At 46.8% G+C, this 20,181-nt stretch overlaps 3 non-coding genes and 10 pseudogenes across 3 annotated transcripts; all 13 read left to right on the forward strand.

The window, feature by feature from the left end:
• Window positions 1-15,863: 15,863 nt before the first annotated feature.
• On the forward strand, window positions 15,864-15,982 carry LOC136721188 (uncharacterized; annotated as a pseudogene).
• Window positions 15,983-16,197: 215 nt separating this feature from the next.
• Window positions 16,198-16,316, forward strand: LOC136721064 (uncharacterized; annotated as a pseudogene).
• Window positions 16,317-16,527: 211 nt separating this feature from the next.
• LOC136721185 (uncharacterized) lies at window positions 16,528-16,646 on the forward strand (annotated as a pseudogene).
• A 219-nt stretch (window positions 16,647-16,865) lies between these two features.
• LOC136721078 (uncharacterized) lies at window positions 16,866-16,984 on the forward strand (annotated as a pseudogene).
• A 215-nt stretch (window positions 16,985-17,199) lies between these two features.
• LOC136721215 (5S ribosomal RNA) lies at window positions 17,200-17,318 on the forward strand. Its single transcript, XR_010805846.1, has one exon. It is a non-coding gene; the product is annotated as a 5S ribosomal RNA (ribosomal RNA).
• Window positions 17,319-17,527: 209 nt separating this feature from the next.
• On the forward strand, window positions 17,528-17,646 carry LOC136721136 (uncharacterized; annotated as a pseudogene).
• A 224-nt stretch (window positions 17,647-17,870) lies between these two features.
• Window positions 17,871-17,989, forward strand: LOC136721057 (uncharacterized; annotated as a pseudogene).
• Window positions 17,990-18,198: 209 nt separating this feature from the next.
• Window positions 18,199-18,317, forward strand: LOC136721055 (uncharacterized; annotated as a pseudogene).
• A 210-nt stretch (window positions 18,318-18,527) lies between these two features.
• On the forward strand, window positions 18,528-18,646 carry LOC136721139 (uncharacterized; annotated as a pseudogene).
• Window positions 18,647-18,870: 224 nt separating this feature from the next.
• LOC136721090 (uncharacterized) lies at window positions 18,871-18,989 on the forward strand (annotated as a pseudogene).
• Window positions 18,990-19,199: 210 nt separating this feature from the next.
• Window positions 19,200-19,318, forward strand: LOC136721157 (5S ribosomal RNA). The gene has a single exon (XR_010805835.1). It is a non-coding gene; the product is annotated as a 5S ribosomal RNA (ribosomal RNA).
• Window positions 19,319-19,537: 219 nt separating this feature from the next.
• On the forward strand, window positions 19,538-19,656 carry LOC136721025 (5S ribosomal RNA). The gene has a single exon (XR_010805822.1). It is a non-coding gene; the product is annotated as a 5S ribosomal RNA (ribosomal RNA).
• A 215-nt stretch (window positions 19,657-19,871) lies between these two features.
• LOC136721053 (uncharacterized) lies at window positions 19,872-19,990 on the forward strand (annotated as a pseudogene).
• The last annotated feature ends 191 nt before the right edge of the window (window positions 19,991-20,181 follow it).

Raw genomic sequence — 20,181 nt, forward strand, 5'->3', positions numbered from 1 at the left:
GCTGAGGCCACATCGCCCCTGCGGGCACTCAGGTCGTTAGTGCCGGTGTGGATGAGGATGTGTTTGACCTGGCACAGCCTCCTCTTGGAGAGCAGCTCCAGGGCTCTCTGTGCTGTCGGGCACCAAAGCTTTTTCACTTTTCGCCCAGGGAAGAGGCGCCTCTCATCCAGGAACTTCCCATTGGAGTCGCTCAGAATGACCACCTCTGTGTTGACCTGCCACTCCGGGTTTTGCGTCGGGAGTGGTGGGGGCAGCGGGTGTGTTATAGGGGAGTGGCGTTTCAGGGGTTTGTGTATTAGTGGCAGGTCTGGTGATAGTGGGGGTGTCAGGAGTGGTGGGGAGTGTGGGTGGATCAGTGGGTGCGTCAGTGGGTGCGTCAGGGGTTGTAGGTGTTGTGGGGTCAGTGCAGTGCAGTCTCTGTGCTCCTCTCTTAGCTTCTCCAGCTGGCTCTGCAGGCTCCTCAGCTGGCTGTGCTGGGGTGTCCTGGTCAGCTCCTCCCTCGCTCTGTGCAGCTCCGTCCTCAGGGTTTGGCTCTGCTCCTCCTGGTCTCTCACTGCTGCTCTCAGCTTATGGATCTCAGCCTTGTGGTGCATCTTTAGTCCCTGAACTCCGCAAACTTCAGCTCCAGCACTGATAGGCATTCCTTTAGTGTTTTAATGTTGCTGGAGAGTTTGGGTAGACAGGGGGGCAGTCTGTGGGAGATGGGGCACTGTCTGGCTCCGTGTGGCTGGGGGCAGACTGCAGGGTGGCTGGCTCTGGCTTGTGTTTCTCTACCTCAGTCTGCTGCTTTGAGGTGTGGAAGCCGAGAGATAATTGGTCCAGGCTGCTCTCGCTGTCCTGCACCATGATGGTCCCGTTGTGGTATACATTAAAAGTGAGCATCACACTGTCTGTGTCTTTCTCTACCAGCACTGAGATCTGCCTGCCTCTGCTAATGCCCCTCTTGTTGTTATTGGGGTATGTCTGGCACAGGGTTTTGTGAAAGGCGGTGGGGTACTGAGTGTAGAACAGTAGATTGTTCTTGACCCTGTTTTCTCCTTTACCGGTGTAGTCTAGGATGAGGGTCTCAGGAGATGCTCTCATCACAGCTTGTTTGTAGTCCTTCTTAGCCTGTGCAGAGCGAATGTCTTCAGGGTATCGGATTTCAAAAGGCAGCTCTGCAGTCAGACTGCTGTTCGATAGATTTCTATCAGTCTCAGTGGCAGTTGGGCTCTCTCCTACTGTCACTCTATTCAAATCGGAGCTCTGCATTTTCATTGGCTGAGTCAACTACTGAGAATGCTTATTTATTTTATTAATACATATTTTTTTGTTTAATTATTTGTCTCTATAGGTGAAAGGTCTTACCTCCAATTCTTGTCTTCAGCTTTTCTTTTCTGACTTTTCTTCCTGAACTGTCTCTCTGCTTTCTTCTTTTTGTGTTTCTCTTAAAATTATTATTTTTTGAATACTTTTCCTTCTGAATTTCTATTCCATGTCTTCTGTGTATGTTTATAGTGCTATATATTCATTTGTAAATGACAAATTAAATCCGCTTATGTATAAAAACAAATGTTTTTTAGGAGCTCATATTCCTCTCTCTCTCTCTCTCTCTCTCTCTCTTTCTCTCTCTCCCTCTCAATTCAATTCATTTGTATTGTCAAAGCAATTGGACATACATACATATACATACATACATACATACATACATACATACATACATCTACACGGAAAATAAATAATAGAATTATGAATCACAATAAGATGTAATGAAGTACAGAAAATGAAAATGTAAAAAAATGTGATCTTTAATACATACAAATAAAGAAAATAGGTTTACTATTTCCAGATTCCTTTTTTGAAATACAATAACATGCATAACAAACAAGTATTTACATTATATTTACAGCCGGTGCTCGTGTGTCACTGTGTCCCTCAGGCTGTGGTAGGCGCTGACATATTGGGCAGCCAGGGTGGCTGTGTGTCCCTCCCCCAGGAGGACTGGCGTTTTTCTTTTTTCTCAGTTTTGTCACAGGTTGGGTGGGCATCCATTATGTTGTTACAGAATTTGTCCCTTATTTTGGGCTAAAGCTTTCCGTGGAGGGGATCGTGGGTGAGTTTGTACCATTCTTGGGGGGCTCTGCCTTGTTGGGGCGGAGCTGTGACCAGGTGAACAGCAGATCGGGCATAGGTGGGCATGTGGGCAGAGGAGTTGGAAGGCCGGTCAAGCAAATAAGCTTGCTAAGGTACGCAGCAGCAGCAAGCATCCCCCACATCCAGCCAGCCAGCCAGTCTGGCTGGCGGTGACTGAGTGGTTGTCAGACGGCAAGCAACGGAATGTACGTGCTCTGTGATGTCATAGCAGTCAGCTGAGAGAGGCTCGTGATGTCATCGCTGAGCTGGCTGGCTGGCTGGCTCTGTGTGTGTGTGTGTATGTCTGTGTGTGTGTGTGTGTGTCTGTTTGTCTGTTTTTCAGTCTGTCTGTCTCTCTCTCTCTCTCTCTCTCTCTCTCTCTCTCTCCCTCTCAATTCAATTCATTTGTATTGTCAAAGCAATTGGACATACATACATTCATACATACATATATATATATATATATATATATATATATATATATATATATATACATACATACATGCATACATGCTAGAAAGTCATTACTATGTTGTCTTAAAGGCTAACTAAGCAGAACATATATCATTATAGAACAGAGTCCATAGGTCTACACATGGTTTTAGGGAACAGGCACGTAGGTCATACCGTTTGACATTGTTTCCAAGGTTCTCATCGTAAATAACAAACAGAAATCAAACTAGCTTCTGGCCTGACCTTCTAGCTTGACTCTATCTTTCCGCCTTATATACTTGGTGAATAATTGAGGAAGTAGCACCAAGTGACCACATTAGGCTGCCTGAGGGTTTCTGGGGAGTGTAGTTGTCTAGGGTCGGTTTTCTTCCCTAGAGTGCAGACCTTGCAGCAGACCTGGCCTGACATGTCTGCCATGTATGACCCTGCCCCTTGGTTTGTCCCACATCCTCCCCCCCAGCTGCGACCCCATAGGTCGAGCGACAGCCGCAAAAAAGCATGCACCCGGGACAGCCCATCAACATTCCCCATGGCCTTCCCTGGCCTGTGCTGCAGGGTGAAATGAAAATGTTGGAGACTCAAAAACCACCTCATCACACGGGCATTCCTGTCTTTCGAACGATGCATCCAAGTGAGGGGGGCATGGTCAGTGATCAGGGTGAAGTGCCTGCCCAACAAATAGTATCGAAGACTGTCCAAAGCCCACTTCACTGCCAAACATTCTTCTTCAACTACCAAATAATTTATTTCATTGGATTCCAACTTTCTGCTAAGGAACAACACCGGGTGTTCATGATCACCCATTCTTTGGGACAAAACCACTCCGATCCCCACCTCAGAGGCGTCCGTCTGGACTATAAATTCTTTCTGAAAGTCAGGTACCATTAAAACGGGGTTGCGGCAGAGCGCCTCCTGTAGGCTCCGGAAAGCCCGGTTTGCTGTATCACCCCATCTAACCATATTGGGTTCTGTAGCCTTAGTCATATCAGTCAGAGGGGCCGCTAAGGTAGCATAGTTGGGAATAAACCTCCGGTAATACCCAGTTAACCCTAAAAATGCCCTAACCTGCTTTTTATTGACAGGCCTAGGCCAAGAGTTTATGGCTTCAACCTTGGATATTTGGGGTTTCACCATACCCCTCCCTACTGTATAGCCCAAGTATTTGGCCTCTTCCAACCCCAAATTGCATTTGGTTGGATTAGCCATCAGGCCTGCTGCATGTATTGAATCCAATACCGCTTGGAGCTGAGACAAATGTGATTCCCAATCTGGACTGTGAATGACCACATCATCTAAATATGCTGCCGCATACGTCCTGTGTGGTCTAAGTATGTGGTCCATCAACCTTTGAAAGGTGGCAGGAGCACCATGCAGGCCAAAGGGCATCACTGTGTAGTGAAACAGACCATCTGGGGTTGCAAAGGCTGTTTTTTCTTTGGCACCCGGGGTCAAGGGAATCTGCCAGTAGCCCTTGGCTAAGTCAATAGTTGAAATATAGCGAGCATTCCCAATATTCTCTAACAATTCATCTACTCGGGGCATTGGGTATGCATCAAACTTTGAAATTTCATTAACCTTTCTAAAATCATTACAGAATCTCCAGGAGCCATCAGGTTTGGAAACCATGACTATAGGGCTGGACCACTCACTGTGGGATTCTTCAATAACCCCTGCCTCCAGCATTTCCTTAACCTCATTTCTAATAGTGTTCCTGCGAGCTTCTGGTACCCTGTAAGGCCTCATATTTACCTTCTTTCCTGGGAGAGACACAATGTTGTGAGAGACTAAATGGGTACGCCCCGGTATGCCTGAGAAAACTTCCCTATTACGTATTATCAAGTCGTTCACCTCCTTCAACTGGTCAGGTGACAAGGCAGCTGCAATATTCACCTTCGGTGTCCCTAGTGGCTGAGGGGGGTAAGTCAACATCAACACTTCCCTGTCCTTCCAGGCTTTTATTAAGTTGACATGATATATTTGTTCTGGGGGTCGGCGGCCGGGTTGCTGAACCTTATAGTTCACTTCCCGTATTCGCTCTATAATCTCATAAGGTCCCATCCACGTAGCCAGAAATTTACATTCTACAGTGGGAACCAACACCAACACCCTATCACCAGGCTGGAACACCCTCAGTGTAGCCTGACGATTATAGGCGAATTGTTGGTGTTCCTGTGCCTGCCTTAGGTGCTCTCTCACAATGGGAGTGACTGTGGCTATTCTCTCTTGCATAGCATTGATGTGCTCGACTACACTCCGGAAAGGAGTGGACTCGTGTTCCCACGTTTCACGGGCTATGTCTAATATCCCCCTGGGGTGCCTCCCATATAACAGTTCAAAAGGCGAAAAGCCCAGGGAAGCCTGTGGGACTTCCCTAATGGCAGACATCAAGTAGGGCAGCATGAATTCCCAATTTTTCCCATCCTTATCGATTACCTTTCTTAGCATGGACTTCAGGGTCCTATTAAATCTCTCAACCAACCCATCTGTTTGTGGGTGGTAGACTGATGTTCTCAACTGCTTAACCTGCAACAATTTACACAGATCGGTCATAACCTTAGACATAAAGGGTGTGCCCTGATCTGTTAATATCTCCCTCGGTATCCCCACCCTACTACACATCAACATTAGCTCTTTTGCAATACCTTTTGAAGCCATGGTCCGCAGTGGAATGGCTTCTGGGTACCTGGTGGCATAATCCAAAATAACCAGTATATACTGATGCCCTCTGGCTGATTTTGGGAGAGGTCCCACCACATCCATAGCTATCCTAGCAAAGGGGGTCTCTATGATGGGCAAAGGGACCAGTGGGCTTCTGAAGGCTGGTTTAGGAGCATGTAGTTGACATTCAGGACATGAGCTACAATGTTCTGTCACGTCTGCATGTACGCCTGGCCAGTAAAACCTCCTCAGGAGTCTATCCTTGGTTTTGTCCATCCCCAGATGTCCCCCCAGGATATGCCCATGTGCCAGACTGAGAACTGTTCGTCTGAATGGGGTGGGAACTAGCAATTGCTCCACAATGTCCACCCCTATCTTATTTACACGGTACAATAGGTCATTTTTTACCATAAAATAAGGATAAGCTGTTGGCGGGTCTGCAGTAGTCATAGGGGTCCCATTTACTACCTTCACATTTTCTTTAGCATAGTGTAGAGTGAGATCTCGCACCTGTGCGCTGCCAAAATCAGTGGGGAGTCCCTCTAACACTGACACTTCTACATTGTCAGCTTCAGGGGTCTCTATGAATGGATTCTCACCCACCCTGCTAGTGCTGGGTTCCTCACCCTCCATAGGGTCATCTACGTCACTACATTCCACCCCTATGTTTTCAGTTTAATTTTCCCCAACCAAAACCTTCACTGTCGACTCAACTGGAACCAGGTCTACTTTTAGCTCTAGTTGTGGGATCGAGGCAACTTCTGGCTTACAGTTTTCAGTGTGCATTTCCAATTTACTATGTTTTCTATCTAGTTTTCCAAAATTAGGAAAATATCGTCCCAGTATCACATCATATGGCATGTTGGGTACCACACCGACTTCGTAATCTAGTTTCCCGGCCTCTGTCTGTATGTTTACAAGGGCTGTGGGATAGGGGCGTGTGTCACCATGTGTGCATGTGATACTGAGCTCCTGATGTCTATCCAGCTTGTTGGTCGCTACTAATTTTTCTGTGACCAGTGTAACCATACTGCCAGAGTCGAGTAGAGCAGCCACTTCTTTCTCATCGACTATCACTGTACACATGTGTTTTGGATTAGGTACTCCGCCTATGAAAACATCCGTCCCAACAGGGCAGGCATAAAATACCGGTTTCTCTTTCCCCATATCACACACATTACATTGCATTGGTTCCTCTCTACCTGGGCAGTGGGCCGCAATATGTCCTACTTTGTCACAATTGTAGCAGACAATTGGTTGTGATGGTGACCCCCTATAACCCTTAGTCTCGGCTTTAGGCCCCACCTTTGCCCCCCCCAGTCTTGCTCTTTTCTTCCAGTCCAGCGCGTCATGTTTCCCAGAGTACTTTGGAACCATCTTACCCGGTCCGCTGGTTCGTCATGGCCTGGGGAACGAGTTTTTAACCTCCGGTACATGCTCTGCTGCTCCGGCTGTATAGAACCGCTCTACAATGGCCACCAAGGTGTCAGCGGACAGCACCTCATTCTGGCCAACCCAGCGTCGAACGTCCTTGGGCAAACAGCGTTGGTAGTTGTCAAGGACTATGGCCTCCACCACCTCGGCTGATGAATGGACCTCTGGCTGTAGCCATTTCCTGGCCAGATGGATCAGATCAAACATCTGCGTTCGGATTGGTTGTCCTGGTTGGTAGGCCCACTGCTGAAACCGATGTGCCCTCACTGCGGTGGTCACGCCCAATCGGGTCATTATCTCCGCTTTCAATTTATCATAGTCCTGGGCGTCCTTCAGCTCCAGATCAAAGTACGCTTTCTGTGCATCCCCTGCCAGATAAGGTGCCACAAGCCCTGCCCAGGAATCTTTTGGCCATCCCTCTCTCTGCTGTCCTCTCAAAGGTCATAAGGAAGGCCTCAACATCGTCCTGTTTTGTCATTTTCTGCAGAAAGTGATTGGTGCGGGGAGTGGAATGGGTTGCAGCCCCCTGTGGCCCAATCCTGGTTGCAAGTGCTTCAACACTCTCTTTCAGCTCTTTAGTCACCTTTTCCTGCTCTTCTCTAAACATTTTATTTGTATCATGCTGGACCTGCAGTGCTTCCTGATGCATCCGCATAGCATCCTGGTGAGCCACCTGCTGCACCCTGGTCGCTTCCTGTTGGGCTATTACAGCCTGTAGTTTTTTTTTTTTGGATAAAAAAATTCACTCAGCCAGTCTGGGTTTCATGAGGTGCTGCCCGCATTCTACACCAAATGTGACAAAACGCCTTGGCTGTACACATGTGCGGGTCTTCTCTGTGATCTTCTTAGGAGTAAAAACCAGTCATGACCCAGGGAGGAGGTTGCAAATACAGGGCTGTGCCTGTATGTTTACTTCAAACAAAACAAATCTGAAAACAAAACCTAACTCACACTGGAGTTGTAACTAATCTTACATAATCATTCTATTTTAAACAAAGTCTGGAATAAATAAGTCTTGGCTTTCTCCTTATGAGCTACCTCTGTTTTCCAGATAACTCACCCTATTGTCTCTCACTTCTCTCTCTCTCAGGCCCGCCTTATATACCTGGTGAATAATTGAGGAAGTAACACCAAGTGACCACATTAGGTGCTAGAATGGCTGCCTGAGGGTTTCTGGGGAGTGTAGTTGCCTAGGGTCGGTATTCTACCCTAGAGTACACACCTTGCAGCAGACCTGGCCTGACATATCTGCCATGTATGACCCTGCCCCTTGGTTTGTCACAATACATACATACATACATATACACGGAAAATAAATAATAGAATTATGAATCACAATAAGATGTAATGAAGTACAGAAAAAGAAAATGTAATAAAATGTGATCTTTAATACATACAAATAAAGAAAATAGGTATACCATTTCCAGATTCCTTTTTTGAAATACAATGACATGCATTACAAACGAGTATTTACATTATATTTACAGCCGGTGCTCGTGTGTCACTGTGTCCCTCAGGCTGTGGTTGGCGCTGACATATTGGGCAGAATGTGTCCCTTATTTTGGGCTAAAGCTTTCCGTGGAGGGGAACGTGGATCAGTTTGTACCATTTTTGGGAGGATCTGCCTTGTTGGGGCGGAGCTGTGATCCAGGTGAACAGCAGATCGGGCTTAGGTGGGCATTTGGGCATAGGAGTAGGAAGGCCGGTCAGGCAAATTAGCTTGCTAAGATACGCAGCAGCAGCAAGCAGCCCCCCCATCCAGCCAGCCAGCCAGTCTGGCTGGCAGTGACTGAGTGGTTGACAGACGGCAAGCAACGGAATGTACGTGCTCTGTGATGTCATAGCAGTCAGCTGAGAGAGGCTCGTGATGTCATGGCTGAGCTGGCTGGCTGTCTGGCTGGCTGGCTCTGTGTGTGTGTGTGTGTGTGTGTGTGTGTGTGTGTGTGTGTGCGTGTGTCTGTCTGTCTGTCAATTCATTTCAATTCAATTCAAAGGTGCTTTATTGGCATGATCTATCACAATATTGCCAAAGCAGATACAAATGTTCTATCAATCAAGACAAAACATTGCAATACAAGATTCAGTGGAACAAATATAGTACACATTGAAATAAAATTAAGTAGGATATAAACCATATTTGTTGTTTGTATCAAAATTTGTGTCATGACATCAGAAAAATCACTGTTTTTATTTTGTTTTGCAAATGGAGTGCCACAGGCTGGTGTCTACACACTGTCTCGCAGGCTGTGGCAGGTGGATACATATTGCGCTGCTAAGAAGGCAGTGCGCTCCTCCTCTCCCAGCAGGACGGGGAGTTTGCAGCAATCGGGGATCATGCTGAACTCAGGGATATGCATTTTTAATATTTTAAAGTATGTCTCCCTGATTTTTGTGTATTTAGGGCAGGACAGCAGGAAATGCGCCTGTGTTTCGACCTCCCCTAGGTCACACTGGCTGCACAGCCGCTCTTCTCTGGCAACCCAGAATTTTCTGTAGCGGCCTTTTTCAATGGCGAGGCTGTGGTCACTGAGCCTGTATTTAGTTAGATTTTGTCTCTCTTTTATATTTTGGATTTTTAAGTATTCAGCCAATGTAATGTTTCTATTCAGGGCCTGGTAGCATTCCAATTTGTTTTGTAATTCTAATTCGTGTCTCTAATCTTTTGTGTATTTGCTTTTCAGGTACATGTCAATTTTCCCAATTGTTGTTGTTTTGGTCATTGTGTGTTCGGGCTCTGTGAGCCTCAGAGCCGTGGGGGCGTTTCTGTGTACGTGTAAGATGTTTTTATTAAATTCTAGGTGGAATATTTCCATGGGGCTTTTGTCCCAATTGTTGTTATTGAGGTTCATGAGGGGACCCCACACTTCGCTCCCATATAGCAGGATTGGTTGGATGATGGAGTTTAATATTTTAATCCAAATAGTTATTGGTATTGTTGTTTTCCCAAATTGTGTCTTTATGGCATAAAATGCCCGGCGTGCCTTGTCTTTTAATGCGTTTATAGCCAGGCTGAAGCTCCCTGACGCACTGATGGTCAGGCCAAGGTAGTTGTATCTGGTGCAGTGCTCTAATCCAGTGCTGCCCAGAGTGAAGCGGTACCTGTTTCCCTGAGATGGGGCTTTTTTCTGGAAAACCATAACTCTGGTCTTGTCCAGATTGACTGCCAGGGCCCATTTCTGACAGTACTGCTCTAGCAGCGCCAGGTTCTGCTGAAGCCCCTGCTCTGTGGGCGACAGCAGCACCAGGTCGTCTGCGTAGAGCAGGAACTTGATCTCTGTGTCATGGAGAGTTAGGCTGCGGGCGTCAGACTGCTCCAACACTGTGGCCAACTCGATGATGTAGATGTTGAACAGTGTTGGACTCAGACTGCAGCCCTGTCTCACTCCCCGCCCCTGAGTGAAGAACTCTGTTCTTGAGTTGCCAATTTGAACTCCGCATTTGTTTTCAGAATACATTGATTTAATGATGTCATAAACTTTACCCCCTACACCACTCTGTAGAAGTTTATAAAATAATCCCTTGTGCCAGATTGAGTCAAATGCCTTTCTAAAGTCTACAAAACAGGCAAATATTTTTCCTTTATTGTTTTGGGTATATTTATTTATGAGGGTGTGTAGAGTGTAAATATGATCGGTTGTGCGGTGTTATGGTAGGAAGCCAATCTGACTCTTATTCAGGACACTGTGCTTGGTAAGGAAGGCCAGTATCTGGGCGTTGATGATACTGCAGAACACCTTCCCCAGGTTACTGCTCACACAGCTGCCCCAGTAGTTATTGGGGTCTAATTTGTCTCCACTTTTAAAAATCGGGGTGATCAATCCTTGATTCCCGACCTCAGGGAAACACCCGGCTCTCAGCACCAGGTTAAAGAGTTTGAGCAGAGCCTCCTGCAGCTGCGGGCTGCTGTGCTTCAGCATCTCAGGGCTGATGCTGTCGGGGCCGCTGGCTTTCCTGGGTTTGAGGATTTTGAGTTGATGTTTTAGTTCCTGTATTGTAAATGGGTTATCTAAGGGATTTTGGTTATTCTTAATGATTTCTTCCAATTTATTTAGGTTTTTTAATATTTTAACCTGTTCTGGCTTTGGATTGTTTTCAACATTTTGGTAAAGTTTTTCAAAGTGTGTTTTCCAGATTTCTCCATTTTGAATTGGTATTTCATTTTTTGTTTTTGGGGTATTTATTCCGCCCATATAGTGGTCTTTTTTCTTACTGAGGAGTTGCTTGTAGTGCCGCAGGGCCTGGCAGTAGCTGAGGCGAGCCTCCTGGTTGTCGGGCTCTCTGTGTTTAGTGTTGGAGAGATGTCTCAGGTGTTTCCTAGAAGTTTCACACTCCTGGTCACACCACTGTTCTTTTTTTCTTTTAGACGATTTCATATTTTGGTTTTTAATTGTTTTAATGTTTGATTTTAAAGCCAGTCTCTCAAATATTTCATTCAGTGTTTTGGTGGCTGAGTTTATTCCGTTTTGGTTTATTTGATAGTGTGAGGATTGATATCTGTCTAACATGTTTTCAATCTCATCACTATTCAGGGCTCTTGTGTAGTTCTCTGTGCTGGGCTCTGACCATCTCTAACTGGGTGGCAGGGAGACCAGTTTTGTGGGAAGTTTGGCTCTGACTTGTGGCTGCGCTGATCTTTTTAGGTAAAGTGTTATTTGGCTGTGGTCTGATAGTGGAGATTGTTGTCTGACTATAAACGCATTGTTGGCTTGTGGGTCCAGGTCAGTTATGGCGTAGTCCACCACACTGCTGCCCAGAGCCGAGCAGTATGTGAATCTCCCCAGAGAGTACCCCCTGGTCCTGCCATTGATGATATATAGACCCAGGCTTTTACATAGGCGCACTACCTGCTTCCTGCTCTTGTTTACCACGCTGTCGTGGCTGTGTCAGTGTGGAGGTGTGTGTGTGGCACAGCGGGGAGTCTCCAAACAGGTGTGTGTTCCCCTCTGTATTGATGTAGTCCATCTCTCTGCCAGTCCTGGCATTGAGATCGCCACACAGCAGTACAGAGCCCAGGGTCTGGAAGTGGCAGATTTCGTTTTGAAGCTCATGAAAGCCTTCCTCATTATAGTAGGGGGAGTCTGCGGGTGGCATATAAATTGCACATAGGTATATATCTGTGTTATTTTGTAGGGTGTCTTTTCTGATTTTCATCCACAGGTGTGTGTCTCCTCTCTGTACTGGGCATAGGGCTGCTCGGAGCTCCTCCCTGTACCACACGATAATCCCCCACGAGGCCCTGCCACACCTGACTTTGGGTTTTTTATAGGAGGGCACAATCAGCTCCCTGTATCCATTGTATCCATCCAGTGTATAGACATATCTGCACAGCACCAAGTCTCTACAAGAATGAAAACATCTGAACTATTTACAGTGTTGATCAGTTCAGGGCCTGTGCTCTTCATTCCAAAAGTTGAGGAGCGTAAACCCTGCATATTCCAACTGCTTATTTTAAAGGACATGTTCATATATTTTATTATACTTGTCTCTTCTACATAAGAAAGTTTAATTTGTGGTCTACAACTGATATTATATTACTATTAATAATTATATATGGATATACATAATAATCACTCAAAGATTTTATCTTTGCATCAAAATATCAGAATAATTAAATCACATTTTTTCTTACTCTCCATCTCCACAACCATATATATGTGTGTTGAGGCTCAGTTAACTCAGCAGTGTGGAACAGATGACACTGAGGAGTTGCCTTATCTGGGCCAGCTGGGCAGCATCGGGCCTCCAGGCTCTGGAAGCCGCTGCTGCGTGGCTGTGTGGCTGTGCTGGTCCCCGGCTGTCCGCTCTGCTGTGCTGGACGGGCCCTCTGGGGATGGGGGGGTGGGGAATGGGGCCGCGGGGTCTCAGGGGCTGGGGCTGGGGTGGAGCCGGTGGCTGGGGATGTGGCCGGGGGCTGGGGGGTTTGCTCCTGGTCTCGAGGTGGGGGTGTGTGGGGTTTCGGCCCAGGGTTGTGTCCTTGAGGACCTTTGAGATGATCCTCACACCCGTCTTGTTGAGGTGGACGTGGTCATACAGGTGATGTGGCTGGATGTCTCAGTGGTGTGCCAGGTGGACGTTGGGGAGGAGGGCACATCTTCGGGACACTTCTGCGTTGATGGCCTGGATGATGTGCAGGGGCACGTCTGTGCGGGGCAGCAGTGTGGAGATGGAAATTTTGGCAGTTGGGAATTCCTCTGTGGCTTTCGTTGCTACCTGTCTCAAGGCTGAGGCCACATCGCCCCTGCGGGCACTCAGGTCGTTAGTGCCGGTGTGGATGAGGATGTGTTTGACTTGGCAAAGCCTCCTCTTGGAGAGCAGCTCCAGGGCTCTCTGTGCTGTGGAGCACCAAAGCTTTTTCACTTTTCGCCCAGGGAAGAGGCGCCTCTCAACCAGGATCTTCCCATTGGATTCGCTCAGAATGACCACCTCTGCGTTGACCTGCCACTCCGGGTTTGCGTCGGGAGTGGTGGGGGCAGCGGGTGTGTTTTGGGGGAGTGGCGTTTCAGGGGGTTGTGTATTAGTGGCAGGTCTGGTGATAGTGGGTGTGTCAGGAGTGGTGGGGAGTGTGGGTGGATCAGTGGGTGCGTCAGGGGTTGGAGGTGTTGTGGGGTCAGTGCAGTGCAGTCTCTGTGCTCCAGTGATGTGTAGCTCCTCTCTTAGCTCCTCCAGCTGGCTCTGCAGGCTCCTCAGCTAGCTGTGCTGGGGTGTCCAGGTCAGCTCCTCCCTCGCTCTGCGCAGCTCCGTCCTCAGGGTTTGGCTCTGCTCCTCCAGGTCTCTCACTGCTGCTCTCAGCTCATGGATCTCAGCCTTGTGCTGCATCTTTAGTCTGTGCATCTCATCCCGGAGCTGATCGCACAAGGAGGTCTGGGCCAGGGTGCTCAAGGTCTGCTCCCTGAACTCCGCAAACTCCAGCTCCAGCACTGATAGGCATTCCTTTAGTGTTTTAATGTTGCTGGAGAGTTTTGGGGAGACAGGGGGGCAGTCTGTGGGAGATGGGGCACTGTCTGGCTCCGTGTGGCTGGGGGCAGACTGCAGGGTGGCCGGCTCTGGCTCTTGTTTCTCTACCTCAGTCTGCTGCTTTGAGGTGTGGAAGCCGAGAGCTAATTGGTCCAGGCTGCTCTCGCTGCCCTGCACCATGATGGTCCCGTTGTGGTATACATTAAAAGTGAGCATCACACTGTCTGTGTCTTTCTCTACCAGCACTGAGATCTGCCTGCCTCTGCTAATGCCCCTCTTGTTGTTATTGGGGTATGTCTGGCACAGGGTTTTGTGAAAGGCGGTGTAGAACAGTAGATTGTTCTTGACCCTGTTTTCTCCTTTACCGGTGTAGTCTAGGATGAGGGTCTCAGGAGATGCTCTCATCACAGCTTGTTTGTAGTCCTTCTTAGCCTGTGCAGAGCGAATGTCTTCAGGGTATCGGATTTCAAAAGGCAGCTCTGCAGTCAGACTGCTGTTCGATAGATTTGTATCAGTCTCAGTGGCAGTTGGGCTCTCTCCTACTGTCACTCTATTCAAATCGGAGCTCTGCATTTTCATTGGCTGAGTCAACTACTGAGAATGCTTATTTATTTTATTAATACATATTTTTTTGTTTAATTATTTGTCTCTTACCTCCAATTCTTGTCTTCAGCTTTTCTTTTCTGACTTTTCTTCCTGAACTGTCTCTCTGCTTTCTTCTTTTTGTGTTTCTCTTAAAATTATTATTTTTTGAATACTTTTTCTTCTGAATTTCTATTCCATGTCTTCTGTGTATGTTTATAGTGCTATATATTCATTTGTAAATCACAAATTAAATCCGCTTATGTATAAAAACAAATGTTTTTTAGGAGCTCATATTCCTCTCTCTCTCTCTCTCTCTCTCTCAATTCATTTCATTTGTATTGTCAAAGCAATTGGACATACATAAACATACATACATATACACTCACCTAAAGGATTATTAGGAACACCTGTTCAATTTCTCATTAATGCAATTATCTAATCAACCAATCACATGGCAGTTGCTTCAATGCATTTAGGGGTGTGGTCCTGGTCAAGACAATCTCCTGAACTCCAAACTGAATGTCTGAATGGGAATGAAAGGTGATTTAAGCAATTTTGAGCGTGGCATGGTTGTTGGTGCCAGACGGGCCGGTCTGAGTATTTCACAATCTGCTCAGTTACTGGGATTTTCACGCACAACCATTTCTAGGGTTTACAAAGAATGGTGTGAAAAGGGAAAAACATCCAGTATGCGGCAGTCCTGTGGGCGAAAATGCCTTGTTGATGCTAGAGGTCAGAGGAGAATGGGCCGACTGATTCAAGCTGATAGAAGAGCAACTTTGACTGAAATAACCACTCGCTACAACCGAAGTATGCAGCAAAGCATTTGTGAAGCCACAACACGTACAACCTTGAGGCGGATGGGCTACAACAGCAGAAGACCCCACCGGGTACCACTCATCTCCACTACAAATAGGAAAAAGAGGTGAGACATTCAGATGGTAGAGTCAGAATTTGGCGTAAACAGAATGAGAACATGGATCCATCATGTCTTGTTACCACTGTGCAGGCTGGTGGTGGTGGTGTAATGGTGTGGGGGATGTCTTCTTGGCACACCTTAGGCCCCTTAGTGCCAATTGGGCATCGTTTAAATGCTACGGCCTACCTGAGCATTGTTTCTGACCATGTCCATCCCTTTTTGACCACCATGTACCCATCCTCTGATGGCTACTTCCAGCAGGATAATGCACCATGTCACAAAGGTCGAATCATTTCAAATTGGTTTCTTGAACATGACAATGAGTTCACTGTACTAAACTGGCCCCCACAGTCACCAGATCTCAACCCAATAGAGCATCTTTGGGATGTGGTGGAACGGGAGCTTCGTGCCCTGGATGTGCATCCCACAAATCTCCATCAACTGCAAGATGCTATCCTATCAATATGGGCCAACATTTCTAAAGAATGCTTTCAGCACCTTGTTGAATCAATGCCATGTAGAATTACAGCAGTTCTGAAGGCGAAAGAGGGTCAAACACAGTATTAGTATGGTGTTCCTAATAATCCTTTAGGTGAGTGTATATGGAAAAGGAACAATATGTGTACATCTCTGCTGCATTGCTGCACTGATATTTTTCCCTCCATTTTTCTTTATCCATTTTTTTTTTGCTGGAAGTTCCGTCAATACCCTTCAGCCTTTAAGAGACATCATGCAGCCAGGCCTCTTGGCTTGCGGCCACACCGTCCTGAACGCGCCCAATCTCATCAGATCTCGGAAGCTAAACGGGGCAAGGGTTCGTCAGTACTTGGATGGGTGACCTCCTGGAGATATCAGGTGCTGCAAGTTATTTCGTCTCCTGGGTAACTTTATCGTAGCTCTAAATACTCTCTTTCTGTCTGGAGGAGATATAATTGAAGAATTGTACACATACCCGGCTACTTTCAACACCCTTTGCTGCACTGATATTTTTCCCTCCATTTTTCTTTTTTCTTTTTTATTTTGCTGGAAGTTCCGTCAATAACCTCCAGCCTTTGAGAGACATCATGCAGCCAGGCCTCTTGGCTTGAGGCCACACCGGCCTGAACGCGCCCGATCTCGTCAGATCTCGGAAGCTAAACGGGGCAGGGCCTGGTCAGTACTTTGATGGGAGACCTCCTGGAAATACCAGGTGCTGCTAGCTTTTTCGTCTCCTGGGTAACTTCATCGTAGCTCTTAATACTCTCTTTCAGTCTGCAGGAGATATAATTGAAGAATTGTACATGTACCCGGCTACTTTCAACACCCTTTGCTGCACTGATATTTTTCCATCCATTTTTCTTTTTTTTTTTTTTGCTGGAAGTTCCGTCAATACCCGCCAACCTTTAAGAGACATCATGCAGCCAGGCCTCTCGGCTTGCGGACACAAAGTCCTGAACGCGCCCGATCTCGTCAGATCTCGGAAACTAAACGGGGCAGGGCCTGGTCAGTACTTCGATGGGAGATCTCCTGGAAATACCAGGTGCTGCCAGCTTTTTACGTCTCCTGGGGAACTTCATCGTAGCTCTTAATACTCTCTTTCTGTCTGGAGAAGACATAATTGAAGAATTGTACACGTACCCGGCTACTTTCAACACCCTTTCCTGCACTAATATTTTTCCCTCCATTTTTCTATTTTTTTTTTTTTTTTTTTGCTGGAAATTCCGTCAATACCCGCCAGCCTTTAAGAGACATCATGCAGCCAGGCATCTCGGCTTGCGGCCACACCATCCTGAACGCGCCCGATCTCGTCAGATCTCGGAAGCTAAACGGGGCAGGACCTGGTCAGTACATGAATGTGAGACCTCCTGGAAATACCTGGTGCTGCAAGCTTTTACGTCTCCTGGGTAACTTTATCGTAGCTCTTAATACTCTCTATCTGTCTGGAGGAGATATAATTGAAGTATTGTACACGTACCCAGCTACTGTCAACACCATTTGCTGCACTGATATTTTTCCATCCATTTTTCTTTTTTTTTTTTTTTTTTGCTGGAAGTTCCGTCAATACCCGCCAACCTTTAAGAGACATCATGCAGCCAGGCCTCTTGGCTTGCGGCCACACCGTCCTGAATGCGCCCGATCTCGTCAGATCTCGGAAGCTAAATGGGGCAGGGCCTGGTCAGTACTTGGATGGGAGACCTCCTAGAAATACCAGGTGCTGCAAGCTTTTTACGTCTCCTGGGTAACTTTATCGTAGCTCTTAATACTCTCTTTCTGTCTCCAGGAGATATAATTGAAGAATTGTACACGTACCCGGCTACTTTCAACACCCTTTGCTGCACTGGTATATTTCCCTCTATTTTTCTTTTTTTTTTTCCTGGCAGTTCCGTCAATACCCGCCAGCCTTTAAGAGACATCATGCAGCCAGGCATCTCGGCTTGCGGCCACACCATCCTGAACGCGCCCGATCTCGTCAGATCTCGGAAGCTAAACGGGGCAGGACCTGGTCAGTACATGAAAGTGAGACCTCCTGGAAATACCTAGTGCTGCAAGCTTTTACGTCTCCTGGGTAACTTTATCGTAGCTCTCAATACTCTCTCTCTGTCTGGAGGAGATATAATTGAAGTATTGTACACGTATCCAGCTACTGTCAACACCCTTTGCTGCACTGATATTTTTCCATCCATTTTTCTTTTTTCTTTTTTTCTTTTTTTTTTTTGCTGGAAGTTCCGTCAATACCCGCCAACCTTTAAGAGACATCATGCAGCCAGGCCTTTCGGCTTGTGGCCACACCGTCCTGAATGCGCCCGATCTCGTCAGATCTCGGAAGCTAAACGGGGCAGGGCCTTGTCAGTACTTGAATGGGAGACCTCCTAGAAATACCAGGTGCTGCAAGCTTTTTACGTCTCCTGGGTAACTTCATCGTAGCTCTTAATACTCTCTTTCTGTCTCCAGGAGATATAATTGAAGAATTGTACACGTACCCGGCTACTTTCAACACCCTTTGCTGCACTGGTATATTTCCCTCTATTTTTCTTTTTTTTTTTGCTGGAAGTTCCGTCAATACCCGCCAACCTTTAAGAGACATCATGCAGCCAGGCCTCTTGGCTTGCGGCCACACCGTCCTGAATGCGACCGATCTCGTCAGATCTCGGAAGCTAAACGGGGCAGGGCCTGCTCAGTACTTGGATGGGAGACCTCCTAGAAATACCAGGTGCTGCAAGCTTTTTACGTCTCCTGGGTAACTTCATCGTAGCTCTTAATACTCTCTTTCTGTCTCCAGGAGATATAATTGAAGAATTGTACACGTACCCGGCTACTTTCAACACCCTTTGCTGCACTGGTATATTTCCCTCTATTTTTCTTTTTTTTTTTTGGTGGCAGTTCCGTCAATACCCGCCAGCCTTTAAGAGACATCATGCAGCCAGGCATCTCGGCTTGCGGCCACACCATCCTGAACGCGCCCGATCTCGTCAGATCTCGGAAGCTAAACGGGGCAGGACCTGGTCAGTACATGAAAGTGAGACCTCCTGGAAATACCTAGTGCTGCAAGCTTTTACGTCTCCTGGGTAACTTTATCGTAGCTCTCAATACTCTCTCTCTGTCTGGAGGAGATATAATTGAAGTATTGTACACGTATCCAGCTACTGTCAACACCCTTTGCTGCACTGATATTTTTCCATCCATTTTTCTTTTTTCTTTTTTTCTTTTTTTTTTTTGCTGGAAGTTCCGTCAATACCCGCCAACCTTTAAGAGACATCATGCAGCCAGGCCTTTCGGCTTGTGGCCACACAGTCCTGAATGCGCCCGATCTCGTAAGATCTCGGAAGCTAAACGGGGCAGGACCTGGTCAGTACTTGGATGGGAGACCTCCTGGAAATACCTGGTGCTGCAAGATTTTACGTCTCCTGGGTAACTTTATCGTAGCTCTTAGTTCTTTCTTTCTGTCTGGAGGAGATATAATTGAAGAATTGTACACGTACCCAGCTACTGTCAACACCCTTTGCTGCACTGATATTTTTCCATCCATTTTTCTTTTTTTTTTTTTGCTGGAAGTTCTGTCAATACCCGCCAACCTTTAAGAGACATCATGCAGCCAGGCCTTTCGGCTTGTGGCCACACCGTCCTGAATGCGCCCGATCTCGTCAGATCTCGGAAGCTAAACGGGGCAGGGCCTGGTCAGTACTTGGATGGGAGACCTCCTAGAAATACCAGGTGCTGCAAGCTTTTTACGTCTCCTGGGTAACTTCATCGTAGCTCTTAATACTCTCTTTCTGTCTCCAGGAGATATAATTGAAGAATTGTACACGTACCCGGCTACTTTCAACACCCTTTCCTGCACTGATATTTTTCCCTCCAGTTTTCTATTTTTTTTTTTTTTTTTTTGCTGGAAATTCCGTCAATACCCGCCAGCCTTTAAGAGACATCATGCAGCCAGGCATCTCGGCTTGCGGCCACACCATCCTGAACTCGCCCGATCTCGTCAGATCTTGGAAGCTAAACGGGGCAGGGCCTGGTCAGTACTTGGATGGGAGACCTCCTAGAAATACCAGGTGCTGCAAGCTTTTACGTCTCCTGGGTAACTTTATCGTAGCTCTTAATACTCTCTATCTGTCTGGAGGAGATATATTTGAAGAATTGTACACGTACCCGGCTACTTTCAACACCCTTTCCTGCACTGATATTTTTCCATCCATTTTTCTTTTTTTTTTTTTTTTTTGCTGGAAATTCCGTCAATACACGCCAGCCTTTAAGAGACATCATGCAGCCAGACATCTCGGCTTGCGGCCACACCGTCCTGAACGCGCCCGATCTCGTCAGATCTCGGAAGCTAAACGGGGCAGGACCTGGTCAGTACTTGAATGTGAGACCTCCTGGAAATACCTGGTGCTGCAAGCTTTTACGTCTCCTGGGTAACTTTATCGTAGCTCTTAATACTCTCTATCTGTCTGGAGGAGATATATTTGAAGAATTGTACACGTACCCGGCTACTTTCAACACCCTTTCCTGCACTGATATTTTTCCATCCATTTTTCTTTTTTTTTTTTTTTTTTGCTGGAAATTCCGTCAATACACGCCAGCCTTTAAGA

Source organism: Amia ocellicauda, unplaced genomic scaffold (assembly GCF_036373705.1).
Source record: "Amia ocellicauda isolate fAmiCal2 unplaced genomic scaffold, fAmiCal2.hap1 HAP1_SCAFFOLD_111, whole genome shotgun sequence".
Taxonomy (NCBI): Eukaryota; Metazoa; Chordata; class Actinopteri; order Amiiformes; family Amiidae; genus Amia; species Amia ocellicauda.